The sequence below is a fragment of the Magnolia sinica genome, chromosome 12 (genome assembly GCF_029962835.1).
Source record: "Magnolia sinica isolate HGM2019 chromosome 12, MsV1, whole genome shotgun sequence".
Lineage (NCBI taxonomy): Eukaryota > Viridiplantae > Streptophyta > Magnoliopsida > Magnoliales > Magnoliaceae > Magnolia > Magnolia sinica.
In genome coordinates, this window is record NC_080584.1 from 57297066 (window position 1) to 57307781 (window position 10716).

Genomic DNA, 10716 nt, shown 5'->3' on the forward strand with positions numbered 1-10716 from the left:
TCTCTACCACTGTCTCTTTCTTTATCCTGATAGTCTTCCTTCTTTTCTTCTTTGCTAGCAATGTTGGCTGATGTTTCATGAAATTCTGGTATAGTGACTTCATATAAAAAAATGGACACTTTTTCAACTATCTTTTCAAGAGCATGAGCCTTTGTAGCAAGATCACAAAAGGTCTGTATATCCACACTAACTAGGCCGAACGCCACTTCCGGTCTCATACTGCCTAAATATAGTTAGACCTGCTCCAATTCTCCCAGAAGTTGTTGACAAGATGCCCCCAGGTTTTTCCACCGATAAATAAATTCTTCGATTGGTTCGTCCTCTCGTTGGCGAATAAAGGCCAATTCGTTCGAACTATCTTCTTTGTCGGAAGAGAAAAAGTTTGCAATAAAAGCATTTTGCATCTGTTCCCAAGTATGATTTGACCCCGGATCAAAAGTTAAATACCATCTAAAGGCTTTTCATGTCAGAGATGAGCCTAATAATACTAATAATCGTAAACAATATTGAGGGACTGTAGTGAAATTTTCCATCATTGTTATGAAGTGCATCAGATGTTCTTCTGGCTATCTGTCTCCATTAAACTTCTAAAAATCCGAGTGTTTGAAATTAATGGGAAATGACACTTCTTCTATTTCGTGAGGATACAGTGTCTGGTATCGAAACCTTTTATGCTGATCTTGTTCTTTTTCTAGTTGAGTAGTTTCAACGACTATCTGTCGGATTTCGTTTAGTGTTACGATTTGAGTAGTAACAGGCATAGGTCCTTGAAATCTAACCACTCGTGGTTGTGACCCTTCTACTTGTTGCTCAACATTGTCCATGGTAGTTGATGTTAGAAGATTAGGGACTTCTTCAACCATGTGCTCCTTTGGTGAAGACTGACCAAGCTAATTAATGTCTATCGGAAAGACTTTTGCTTCTCTATTCTTCGATTGCTTTGATATAGGAGTGAATGAACTTTGATTCGAATGTCACATCATTAATGACTTTAAGGAATATGAGCCACAACTCTATTCAAAATTAGCGTGTTGTTGTCTCAAAAAACTAGCCGACTCAAATCGCGACATTCTTGTTGTATGAGCTCACATTGAATTCATTGCAGGGGGTACTATAGGCGAACGTTCACTTGCTATGATAGCTTTCCCTTTACTCTTCTGAACTCATAATGATTCTACAGAAGATGTCTTTACCGTTGTAATTGGTGGTGCTGGAAAACCTCCTAGAGTATCTGGCATTTTAGTCCTCTTTGAATAAAACGAACGCGTGATCGAGGCGAGGTTGCGTTTTGCAGTATTTCGCACAATCGATCCTCTCATCATACTTGACAGGATTAAACTTCTTACGAAAGGAGATTGAGCCCTCCGTCTTCTGGATGTCACCACTATCCATTTTTCATCATCCTGTTGCGCTATCGGTGAAGCGGAGACCATCCCGAACGTCACCCGGTATAGTCTATTTTTAGCTGTAGTTGACTTAGTTTTCTTTAACATCTTCTTCGACGGCGATCGTGTATTGCTAATATAATTTACAGTGAATCCGTTGGGCATGCAGTAAACAACCACGTTAGTCGAAAGAAGTCCATCACATTTGAGTACTATCTAGTCGCAAGAACAAACTATTAGTCATTTCAATTAAATTGAATTGTACTCTATTTTAGATATGAGGGGAGGATGTTCCTGTTGAGAGTCGCCATTTTGGCGCCATTGCTGCGCTGATTGATGATAAACGTTCTTTCGATTGTTCTGAAGTTAGTATTAAACATAGATATTCCAACCAGAGATTCCAGGTTCAATCCCCCAACAGAGTCACCATTTTGTTTCAACAAGAAACGAATATATCTCGATCGAAATATTTATATTCAATAATAACAAAGGAAAGTGAAAGAATGATCATCATCGAATGTTTATTGATTCTGAGTTTGGATTACATCCTCGTATTTCCCTTAATTCCAAAACAAAGTACATTTTGATGATATAATGAAAGGAAAGGAAAGTAATCCAATAGCAATTTCGGTAGCATTTTGGTTCGGAAGATGTCTGTCTCGGTGATAGAAGAATTGTGCAGACTCGGGATCCTTTGCTCCACGTCAATATGCATAAGATATGCACATAGGAGAACAAGTCGTGGATGAATCTGAAAAATCACACAACAAATAGACTACTGGGGGTCCTATTGCGTAGTCACTGGGATCCATTGCACGGGCGTGGGGACCCATTGCGCGGGCGTGCAATAAGACTTTGTAGCGCAGGCGTGCAACAAGTCAACCTCCTTTCTTGATACCTAGTCGTTACACCACTCCGACTCCGAGAGCTCCTGAGCACTTCTCTGACTTCTCCAATGATGCAAATGAGGAGAGGAGGGGGATATTTATAGGCATTCGCACGTGTAAACCCTATTCCCGCACAATAGGGCAGGGCGCACAACAAGATGGGCATGCAACAGGCTAGGGCACATGTCATGATGGGCGCGCAACAGGCAGGGGTGCGCAACAAACAGGGCGTTGGTTTCAAGTTAGCCATAACCAATTGAAGAAATACTAACATTACAATAACAAGAACTTTCATTCTTGGTGATTTCGTATTATAATAACAGGAACTATTCATTTTTGGTGATTCCATATTAACATTTTTTAACTCTGTGAATAGCATCTCCACCTTCAGCTACTTTGTCAAGTGAACTAGGCCACCATGGACTTTGACACCTCTCGCTGCATATACACCGCCTTGATCTCGACCGCCCTTGCCAGCTCGGTGAGGACCGTGTCCAGCTGCCCAATCCTGACAACAAGATTGGACCTAAAATAGCTAGAAAAACAGATGGACGACGTGGATAAAACACAAATCATGATGGCCAACCATGATGTTTATTTTCCTTCCAACCTGTTCACAAGGTCACACAGATCTGGATGAAGGGAAAACACAAATATCAGTTTGATCCAAAACTTTTTTGGCCCTAAGAAGTGTTCAATCCTCACTTTTTCCTAGCGTGGTCCACTTGAGCTTTGGATTTGCCTCATTTTGGGGCCCAAGCCCTAAAATGATCTTGAAAATGGATGGACAGTTTGGATATAATGCATACATCATGGTGGGGCCCAATGGATAAATAAAAATGCTGGCTGTTGGGACGTCGGCATACAGAAGATGGATAAATACGCACAAATCAAAAGGTTGGAAGGTCGACTCCATCGCCGGCTGTTGTCTCGTCGGATTTGGGTTGCAAAGGGCTACAATGGCGTCCCAAAGTGCTTCACAGGAGAGAGAGAGAGAGAGAGAGAGAGAGAGAGAGAGAGAGAGGATCGGCATGTTTGCATTGCATCTCTAGCATATGACATTCGACCACATAGGCATTGCATTGCATAGACTTGCTACGGCTAATATCATTTATGAACTTGCCAGTTTAGCCCCCCATAATTTTCGCTTACTTTGACATTTGTATGCTTAGCACATGCATTGTGCACATACGTGCGCACTCTCTAAGCGTCGTAGTAAGCTTACGTATGTTCGTTACATGCAGGTTATGCTAGACTGTAGTAGCATTGAGGCAGAAGCATGTGCTTGATCTTTTGGAATTTTGTTATATCTGTATTTCCCTTTCAGCAATGTACTCAAAGATTATATTTAGTGGATAGGTGGTGATGATGTTTTGTGACTTGAGTATAGTTGTGGTTATGCTCCTTTACAAAAAAAAAAAAAAACCACCCTGAAAATCTTCCATGTAGGATCCCAGGATTGGAACCTAGCGTATGGGAGCTGGAATCCGAGAATCGGGTACTACGATGGCTGTTAGCAACCGGGATTTTTATGAGCCCAGTTCCCAAGTTTGGTGCATGACAGCACCAGTCAGTGACTTCATGGCCCTTCGCAGCTTGGGGATTGGATGTCATTGGCCTTATTAATCCACCATCCTCAAGGGGACGTCAGTATATTTTAGTAGCAATGGACTATTTCTCTAAATAGACGGAAGCAGTCGCTCTACGCAATGTCAAAGAAAAAGACGTCATCGATTTTATTCGCCATGCGATCATATACCGGCACGAAATTCCAAAAGGGATTATTACTGATAATGGCACCCCTTTCAACAATAGAAACATGGAAAAGTTGTGTCAGAAGTTCGGTATTGAGCACTCTTTCTCGACACCCTATTATCCACCGGCCAATGGATTGGAGAAAGCTTTTAATAAGACAATAGTCAGAATTTTGAAGAAGATCATCACGAGAAATAAGCACGATTGGGATGAAAAGTCGTAAGAAGCCTTATGGGCATACCGAATGACTCACCGAATAGCAACAAGAGCTACGCCTTACTCACTGGTATATGGGGTCGAAGCTGTAGTCCCAATTAAAATGCAAGTCGCGTCTCTTAGAGTGGTGGTACATGAGTTGATAATAGAGGATGAAAACGCCAAGATAAGGCTGATGGAATTAGATGCTCTGGATGAGAAACGATTAGAGGCGCAGCAGCAGTTAGAAATGCATCAAGCACAAATATCTGCTGCTTTCGATAAGAAGGTCAAGCATCATTCGTTCAAGAAAGGTGACACAGTACTAATACTGAAAAGGCCCATCCTAGTCACTTATAGGACCGGGGGCAAGTTCGATCCTAAATGGGACGGCCCGTATATTATAATCAAAGTTTACTCCAATGGGGCCTATCGAGTCGTGAACAAGAATGGGCAAGGCATCGGAATACCAATCAATGCCCGTTTTATCAAAAGATACCATCCTTGAAAGGTGAAAGATTTTGATTGTGAAGATTGTTCAAAGAAAATCTCACCCAATCAAAAAGGGGGTAGAACAGGCACAGTTATACGATGACCGCAATAAGCACAATACGTGGAGAGCCCTATAAGGTGGCAAGCCATGTATCTTCCATGTATTATCTTGAACATGCAACGATTATAAAAGAACAAATTCACAAGCATATTATTTCCAAAAGAGATGATCGTCAACCTTATGATTGCCAGCCTTCTGGGACAAAAATCAGCAATAAGACGACAATCAAATGATTGGCAATAATAATAATATGGCGAGATAATAATCACAATTGAAGCGAGACTAGAATATTACCATGGCAAAATATTAGCAGTCAATGGGCAATCGGCAAAATCATTATTGCAAACTACCTAGAAAATTTATTGATATTATCGTCGATTATCTCCAGATTGATATTATCGTCGATTATCGCCAAGTTGATATTATCGCCGAGATGATACTATCATCAATTATCGCTGAATTGACTATATTGATGAGTTGCCTTATATCATGCAAGGCAGCGGTGAGAGCCAACGGCTAAAAGCCCATGAAGGCCAACCACGCATAAGACCTATATTATATCAGTGACGATTTATCATGCAAGGCAACGGTGAGAGCCACTAACTAAAAGCCAATGAAGGCCAACCACGCATAAGACCTACATTATATCAACGGCAATTTATCATGCAAGGTAGCAATGAGAGCCAGCGGCTAAAAGCCCATAAAGGCCAACCACGTGTAAGACCTATACTATATTGCCAACTTGATGAATATTATGCGGGCAGTGGTGAGAGCTAGTGACCTTAAAAAGCCCACGAAGGCCAACCACACACTTAGACCCATGTGGGCAGTGGAGAGAGCCAATGGTTTTGAATCCCGGGAAGGCCAACCACGCATGAAACTAATACCACCTGTATCGCTCTTTGATAGTGTCATGGGGATAGGCGAGAGAAAATGCCCCCCTATGAATGGATTCGGGTTATGTGGGCGAAGAGAAAGAGTGTCGCATTGTGAGCTCTTTGGTTCATCCATAGATAGGCCAACCATGCATAAGACCATCCATGTTCCTAGCTTGATTTCAGTAGAAACTCATGGGGAATGGTCGACCTCCATCAGAGCTTCCCCCTCATTGATGGACTGGCGGCCTTGGATCTGGTACCCGGACAGGTCGCCTTGTGAGTCCCGCGAACTCTAGAGAGTTATTGAGGCCAATCCTGTGCGTAAATCCTACCGAGTTCACCACCCTGGTCGCTTCAATGAGCCCCTCTAATGGACCACGGTGTGTGGACTCCCCAGGCCTCGATGGTTCAGTGAACTCATGAGAGTTACAGTGACCATTTCGCATAAGTCCTACCTACTCCAAATACTTAAGAGACTGAAAAACTGTGGATGCTCCGAATACTCAAGAGCCTAAACTGTGTGTGGTGCCTTGGGAATACTAACCAAACTCTAGGGTAGTTCTGCCCATTAAAGAGAATATTGCGTAACTCATGCTAAAATGTAATAATTATGTCTCCATGCTATGTTTCTAAGCATGAACTAGTATGAAAGAAAATTCATGATTATACAATCACCATATCTCCAAGTTATGAGAACATGCAATTGAACTTTGAGTTCTCAATAAACAAACATTTATTACTAAATGACGAAATATGTGAATAACATGTGCCATTCATATTCAAAAGATCTTTGTTATCTCGAGACACCACTGAAATTCCATTAATGTATATATGAAAACGTTGATACATGGCAAACATCGAGATATTACATTCATTCGGAAATGCCTAAAGCAAGCATGAATTTTTGCAGGTCATGTTTAAACTGGACTAGAGCTCCGGCCACGTTAAGTTCGGCTTCAATAATAAGCTTGGCCTGATCAGGGGCTCCGGCAAGATCTTGCTCCAAAGAAGTAGTAGTCTCCTTATCTTTCAATAATTCTGATAGCTCAAGTTCGGCTATCTTGTTATTATCAGCGATGTCAACCTTGATCTTGCTTGCCTTCAGCTCCTCTACTTGCTTTTAAGATTCGAGATTGGCTATCTGCTCATTAATAACTACCAGAGTCTGCTCGAAAATCTTCAACTGTTCTTGAAGAGAATTAGAATCTGTCATACCCAGAAATGATAGCAGAAGCCCTGGATATTTCATCTTTAAAGAGTAATAATTCTCTCTGTCAATCAAGGATCTCCGAAGCAATGACTATATTGCAAGTTGATTCTAGTTACCTCAGTGAAGTAGGTACAGAAGTGGATCAAGGAATCGTGCAATGATGAGACATTGATTTGGTCAATCTCGCAGAGTTATCTAGAATTCCCAGGGCATTGCCAAGAAAAGGCCATTGCTCTTGGTCTTGAAACATGCACGCCACGACAGACAAAGCATGTTTAACTAGGACAAGTTTGTACGGGGGAATCTTCTTTAGAGAAGGAAGATCCGATACTGTGGCCATCGAGATAGAGCAAGCAGAACAACTCGAAGACGAGATAACTGTAAGGAAGACAAAGAAGACATGAATAAGAAAAGGATTATCCAAAGAAAAAGGCTATCAGACATGAAGAATTTTAAAAGAGTATACCTACTGCAGGACCTGAGAACGGAGGAGTTGATGAAGCCGAGACCCTTGTCTCCGCGAGGATGGATAAGGGAACAGATACCTCTGCGATAGTCGTCGCAACATTGAAAGACGACTCTCTGACTGCGGCGCTGGAATTAAGGGTTGTCGAACTTGCCACATCAGTAGGTTCTGTTGGAAAATGGATTTCGCGGGCCACAATAGACGGACGAACAGGAGGAACGATTGCGGCTTCTTCTACCTAGACAGACTCTACACAGGTGACAATTTCCTCAACAACTGGTGAAAGAATTGTTGCATCCTGGGCCACCTCTATGTTGCGTGGGGAGATCAATGCCTCTGTTGTTGTCTACATCATCGGCATTGAAGCACCTACCTCCGTCAACGAAGATACTTCCATGATACCAGGGAAGATATTTGGGATGAGCTGTGAGGTGTTGGTTAGTGGGACAGGCGGCATGTCGTGCAGAAGAGGTGAATAGTTGGCACTAAACGATATGAAAACGTTGGCCACTGGCAAATAACTAAATTCCCCATAGTCGAGAGGTTCTTCCTCCATGGGAGTAGCCGTTATCGCAGGGGGAGTAGATCTATTATGCAATTCTCCCTGATCAGGCATGACTACTTCAGCAGTGGCACCCTCGTTGTCCTCAATGATTATATCTCCTTCCTTTAAGTCATAATTTTCGGGAGAACCATCTCCAGTGGCAGAACTACTACTAGAGGATGAATCCTCATCATCACTGTTTGATGATGAAGTCGAGGAAGTTGATTCTTCAACAAGTACTTGCTTGCCTTTCCTAAAGAGACCGGTCTCGTCAGTTTATACCTGCCTCCCCCCACTCATAGGGGTTGGAGAAACATCCTGCTAAGTTCACTATGCTTGGGGAGTACGAGCTCACATCTGAGATTGGGTTGTCGGTGACGAAAAGCTTTGACGGGCTGCTTGCAGCAAAGGTGATGCAGCCAAGGATACGATTCTATTATTTGCACCTATTATTACCTCCCTGGTGGGAGTATAAAGAGCATTCGTTGGCACTGATGGGATGGGATCGTTGCTTCCTTCTGGTGGAACTAAAGTTGTGGCCTCGGCTACTTGTTCTCCTAACAGTATTAGGATGTCCAAGGGAGTCCCATGAGCAATCCCGTCATCCAGAGTGTTGGCCAGCTTTATTTGACGGATGGGTTCCTCTAAAGAAATCTTTAAGCAGACTTGGCCAAGAGTGGGGGCATGATCCATTTCTACTATGTATCTGATCCCTTGCTCTAGTCTGTAATTCCTCGGCATTGGGGGATGAACCCAGACAAGGTAGTTCACGAAATGACAATGTTTGACGAGGAAAGATTGATGCGTCCACCAACGCATCCAACAGCAAGAGGCACGGACAGAGTGATTGTAAACAGGAAGGATGAAATGTGAGCTAGTGTGCACAATTAGTAACTACTTCCATATAAGTGCCCAATTATATTGACCCACTCCATAGCTCCTCATCAAGTGCGTTACTGCTCCACAGCTCTCCGGCATTGTCTGGTCATAGCCAAATTAGCGTGCGAACCTACTGGGATAGTAGGGCTCACGCTAGAATTCGCTCCCTTCTCTCAGTGGGAGATTACACGATCAAATGTTGATAAAAAAGGCCCGCTCGCCTGATGATAATGAATCATCGTCTACAGCATCTCTATCTTCGGCTAGGTCAGAGAAGGGAAACTGAAAAAAGTCGATAAAGTCGGTGCTCTCAATCATATCAACAATCCATTCATAGGGTTTCTTAATCATCTTCCGCCCTTGGTAATGACACATCGGGAGGTGATCTGGATTGATGTAGGCCTTCTCAAGCTCGTCGTATATCCATGGAAAGTATACTCCGAGCCAACCAGCAAAGTAGTGCCATAGTGTATAAGCTAATGATGCCCCAACCGTTGGGCTCTCGCCATGTGTGGCGACGTCACCAAATGTGCAGTATAAGGAGCAAAGGACTAGGGGGACCAGTGACTACTTTTTACCTTCCACCATAGTCCCGGCAATGACAAATAAGGTGGGGCGTACAACATCAGCCCATTTGGAGCTCGGAAGTATTATTAAGCTTAGCCAGTAAGCCAAGAAAGCGGCGAGCTCGCTAAAAGCACCGTATTCAACAAGACCTTTGATCCTTTGTCGAAGACTTTCCAATTCCTGTGAATGATTCCCCACAAAGCCGTGCAATCAGAAAGCAGTTTAATTATTTGTAGGAACGACAATTAATGAAGGTATGCAAAAAAAAAAAAAAAAAGTAGAATGGTAAGGAGCTATATGCGTACCACAGATCCCTGGTGAAATGCACAAGCCAGGTAAGATGGGGGATTTTGCGAATATTAGGAAATTTTGACATCTCCCTGAAAAGTTCGATGGTTGTCTGTGAGATCTTTGGCTGGCGAAGGGCTAGGGAAAAGTGTGCAAATTCTTCATTTGTAGGCACATATTTGTCAAAGAATCAACCCGTTATTGGAAGACCCGCCATACGATAAAGATCCCATAATGAGATGCTGACTTCACCAAGGGGTAAATGAAAAGAATTGGTCGTGGGGCACTAATACTTTAGGAAGCCTTTAAAATTACGGTATCTTTATAGAAATGTTCAGAAGTAACCTCAATCGTGTTGAAAAGATCGATCTTGATTAAAGTATCAAAATGCTTCTTAAGTATGGCGCAGGCCCAGCTATTGTAGTAGTTGTGTAAAGATAAGAAGTAGTGTCCTGAACTCTTTTGTACACCATAGAGAGTCCCTAGAGTGGAAATGTTGTTGTACCGTCTTGAAGAAATGGGTGGGGTACAACGTATGTGGGTTGTGGCAGAATATGAGAAACCTCATAGTAGAGATTCTTCTGGTTCTCTGCTTCAAACCCTCCTCCATCAAAAAGCCTTCTAGGATTTGTTGTTCTTTCATTGCCCAATTGGCAATATATAAGATCTTTTTATGTGTCATATGATCTATTGGTTCGCTACAGAGGATGGACGAGTGACGACGGAGGTTCATTGGGATCATGATCATCTCGTCTTTGTAATTGCCGCAGAATTTGATCATCTCCTGGTTCACCTTCACACAATCCCATATGTTTTAGAGACATATTTTTGTTGAACTCCTTGATTTTCTCGTGGTGTTCTCGCCCCTTGCTTTCGGCTTCTTCATCTTTGAAAAGGAGGGGGGAGAGGTTGATTCTCTGGTAGACGGTTTGGAACTGTCAGTTCGGAGATTTGTGGTGGCCTTTAGCCAATTTTCCCAGTCTACTTCCCTACCTTCCTGTGGAGGTCTTTCGACGTCCCCCATTATTATGGCCTCGTGAATCAGGCTAGCCAGATAGGATATTCTATTAGAAAAATCAATGATTGGAAGATTGGGCTCCTTAAATAAG